The following is a 4,568-nucleotide window of genomic DNA, read 5'->3' on the forward strand; positions in this document are numbered from 1 at the left end:
AGTTATTGTATATGATTTCTTCTTCCGAGCCTTTGATACATTTCCTTTCACCAATTAATCATTGCTAATGAGCCCATCTAATGACAACTGACGAGTGATTTGTTATTACGTACCTGCCGCCATAGTATACATTATAATGTATTTTTGAAATCAAGGAACTTTTCGCTTTTTTCTTGCAGAATCCAACTGGAGATCTTCACCTCAGTTCCCAGGATATATCCTTTTCATTTGTAGAGGGGGCTAATTGTAACGAAAACAAAAAAAGTTGGGATTTGCCTGACCTGTCTTTTGTTAGCCCCAAATGGAGGGAATAAACATCTGAGGTGGGAATAAATTCTCTTTTATTCAGGATTCAGCTTGAAGATCTTGCCTGAAAAGTCTCCTGTTGGATGACGACCAGCAGTCCAGGATGTCACCTCCCTGCTTCATCTACCACCGCAGCAGAGCTGTCCACCACCACAGCAGAGCGCCTACCTCAACATTACAGCAACTCCACCTGCTGTCCACATCACAGAAAACCACCTTCTACAGCTGTCCAACATCACAGCGCAGCAATTCCACCTGCTCTGTCCAACATCACTGCGCGGCAATTCCACCTGCTGTCCAACATCACAGCGCAGCAATTCCACCTGCTCTGTCCAACATCACTGCGCGGCAATTCCACCTGCTGTCCAACATCACTGCAAAGCCTCTACTTCAGCTGTCCAACACCACAGCGCAGCCATTTCACACGCTGTCCAACATCACAGAAAAGCATTTAATGCAACACAACACCACAGCGAACTTCATTGCTGTCCAACATCATTGTGCTGCACCTTGTCCTGCTGTTCAACTACTTAGCAGCGAGACTCCATCTGGCCTCTAACACATACCTCCCAACTTTTACCCCCAGTGAATCGGGATGCAGGGGGGGGTGGTGGGTGGGCACATGTATAGTAGAGCTTACCTTTAAGCTCTGTCCCCCGGTGTTCCAATTCACAGAGGATACAATGTTACTGCACATGCGCACTGCCTAACAACTTAGCAGTGAGACTCCATCTGGCCTCTAACACATACCTCCCAACTTTTACCCCCAGTGAATCGGGATGCAGGGGGGGTGGTGGGTGGGCGCATGCATAGTAGAGCTTACCTTTAAGCTCTGTCCCCCGGGGTCCCGATTCACGGAGGATAGAATGTTACTGCACATGCATTCTCCAGTGTTCCAAACACCAGAGAATATAATCAGAATTGAAGAAATGTGGTTCTGAATCCTGCTGTCCCATAGAGATCTTCCTATGTCTTCTTTTTTTGGGAGAGAGCTAGAGATGGGCAGCGAGATTGAGTGGCCACACGCAAAGCAGGACAGCTGGGAGCCATGCAGTCTGCTGCCACCTGTCATACTGTGTCACAGACAGCCTTCCATGCTACGTAACATCAAAGTCATTTTGTTCAACATCACACAAAAGCACCTACAACACAGCAGATGATCTCCCATTCTACCAAATTACAAATAGTATTCCTACCCTACACAATGAAGTAGAGGGAAAAGGTCTAGCCGCTTCTTAAAATGTGTTTCTTCTTTGTTCTAGATCCAGCGTGGACCAATTGGACTGAAACGAGTGGAACATGATGATGAGATGTACCACAGACAGAACTAAACAAGGGCACTGATTCATTTAAGAAGGTCTTTTGAGTTACTCTGTAAGTTATTAAATCTTCAAGAGGTTCGCTTTGTCTGGCAGCTGAAACTGTCCCTCTTCCTTCTATGTAGGTCTATGTGAGATTTTGTCAGTCGCCTGGTGCTTGAGGAATGAACCCTTCAAACCGGAAAAATTTTGAATTAATTCTGTCTTTTTATCTGTAAGTCTCTTGTCCCTTACTAAAGGTTATGGGTAGTTTAAAATAGTCTACATGTACTAACTTATTACTCATTTCTTGTTTCTCTTCTTTTCATATTTAGAATTCTGCATGGATTTAGATTTTAGCAAACTAAAACCTACAAGCTATTTTTCATTTAATCATTCTCCTATCCCATTATTGGTTCTCTAGAAACTTCTTCTGGGACCTACTAGTACAGTTGGTACAAGTAAGTAAATCCTCAGACTGTATTTGCTGTAAATGCTTACTATTGAGATTAGAGATAGGAAATATTTAAATGTATAACTTATTTTAATTAATGTTTGGGCTACGGTTACTTGTCTATCTGGTTCTTGGCATCTATTTCTTCTTTCTCTTAGATCAAGCACTGACCAAGTTAACCATATATACCCCTGGACTTAGTGCTACATGCAGGATGATCCGATGTACCATGGAACAAAACGAGCCAGTTGAATCATTTCAGAAGGTTTTCACTTTCATTGTAAGTTATGAAACCTTTAAGAAGGTTATTACAAATTCTGCGGTTGCTCAGTCTGGCTGCTGAAACCATTCCTCTTCCTTTTACACAGATCTTCAAACCTGCTTGGAAGATCTTGCGTATGTGTCATATTCTCCTGGTGCCTGAGGAATGAACCCTTCACACTGGAAGTCTTTTGTCTGTGAGTCTCTTCTTTTTATTTGTCATAAACACGACATTACCCAATAACTAGTTTTATTTAAAACCAACAAGCTAATTTTCCTTTACTAATTCCTCCCTCCTATTCTCCCATTGGTTCTTGTCTAGCGATGACTGTATCTTCAGGCCGTATATATGCTGTAAATTCAACTTATTTTGATTTGTGCATAGGATGAGATTTCATTTTAATGATCTTTTTTGTTACCTATGCCAGGTGTGATGCTCAGATGTGAATTTGTGTCAACTATCCTTCAAAGCCTGTTCCAAGTAGATCTGTAACAGGTCGGTATCTCCTGTCCCTAACATTTTACATGTAACAAATTGTGTCTTGTTCCCCATTTCATCTTTATGCATTCTGTCATCACTTGCCCTACATTGTTTGATCTTGTATATGTCAGTTTGTTCGCATTGTTCCTTAAACGTCTCCTCTATTCATTCTTCCCATAAGAACGTGTCATTTTCTTACCATGATTTTCCTGGCTTTCATAATCACAGGTTTCTTATTCTTGTTTTCTCCAGCTACCAGAATGGCTTGAGATGTCTGGAAGATCTTTCATCCTTCAAGCTTCCTCTCCTGAAGATCTCTAGAACTTCAACTTCACTGCCAAAGCAAATGTATCTCCACTCATCAGACGCTGATCCTCTTCTTCTTGTCATTGGCGATTAAACCTACAGCATGACACAAATGTTACCATCTTGCAGTTCTTTAAACTATACAGCCCTAAATAAGTCAACTCAATTAAAACCCCTTAAGTTACCTGTACAGCATCCAATGTGTCATTTGCATACTTTATATATTATCTTGGTTTCACCCAGTTTAATAAAATCCTTTAAGTTTATTTATATTTCAGTGATTACTAATAGATTCATTTAAACATTTCATTAATTGACTTTTATTTCTCCACATACTGTACACAATACATTCAAGCCTCTGTAAACAGTTACAGCAATGTTCTCCGTCAACTCACAAAGTGTTCCAAAATAACACACACAATGTAACGTTACTATTGTGTGTTATTTGCTTGTACAACATCTGCTTTCAAACTAGTTATTTTTTAACTTTGACTTATTTGTTTTCCTGCAATAATAAGATATTGAGTGTGGGGCATGTGTTTCTACTCAAAGAAATCAAACCATGTACAACACAACTTAATACGACTTATATAAACGATAAATAGTACAAAAGTGAATGTACACAGCACCTGATTAGCTGCATTTCCCTCTGTCTCAACCAGAAAAAAATTCAAAATCAAATTTACACCGATGGGCATAAAAGATTAAAATTTGGCACCTTCATTCTCATAACGTAGGATCTATATCCATATAGGAAAAAACATATAATATATAGTGCAATATGTTTAAATCTTATCAACATATAGCACTTTATCTGATTAAAACTTATTGCACTATATACCGTATTTGCTCGATTATAAGAGGAGGTTTTTTTCAGAGCAAATGCTCTGAAAAATACCCCTCGTCTTATAATCGAGGTCGTCTTCTAATTAGACCTCAAAAAATGTCTGCTGGGGCCAGGCTGCTTACCGGTGCTTTGGTCCCGAGCAGCGTCTCTTCTATTAGCAGCAGGAAGCTAGCAGAGTGTCACATAATTCTGCCTCCCCCTCCTTCCTCTGGGGGCGGGGCCAGAGAAGTTGCTTGCACAGCCGGGCCCCTGCAGAAGTCTTTGAGTGTGTGTGTATGTGTGATTAATGGAATGAATGAGTATTTAAATGTTTGTGAATTAGTGTGTGTGTGATAGCATGGATGTGAAAGGGGGGGGTAGCATGGCATAGGGAGGCTGTACTCAAACTCCTATCATCCCCAGGTTCCAGCATGTACTGGCTGCCTTGGCTTGATAGGAGTTTGATTGCTGTTAGCAGTTATATATATATAGCTCCAGAAATGCCTTTTAACCCCCTATATGCCACTCTGGCATATCATGGGGCAGAGTGGCATATAGGAGGGTATAAGACATTTCTGGAGGCAGAGTGGCATATAGAGGGTTAAAAGGCACATAATGGGGCAGAGTGGCAAATAA

The 4,568-nt window shown here is 40.8% G+C and overlaps 1 long non-coding RNA gene across 1 annotated transcript; it reads left to right on the forward strand.

The window, feature by feature from the left end:
• The first annotated feature begins 2,230 nt into the window (after positions 1 to 2,230).
• LOC128497975 (uncharacterized) lies at positions 2,231 to 3,178 on the forward strand. Its single transcript, XR_008354371.1, has 4 exons — positions 2,231 to 2,323; positions 2,427 to 2,516; positions 2,748 to 2,815; positions 3,053 to 3,178. It is a non-coding gene; the product is annotated as an uncharacterized LOC128497975 (long non-coding RNA).
• The last annotated feature ends 1,390 nt before the right edge of the window (positions 3,179 to 4,568 follow it).

The sequence above is a fragment of the Spea bombifrons genome, chromosome 5 (genome assembly GCF_027358695.1).
Source record: "Spea bombifrons isolate aSpeBom1 chromosome 5, aSpeBom1.2.pri, whole genome shotgun sequence".
NCBI lineage: Eukaryota > Metazoa > Chordata > Amphibia > Anura > Pelobatidae > Spea > Spea bombifrons.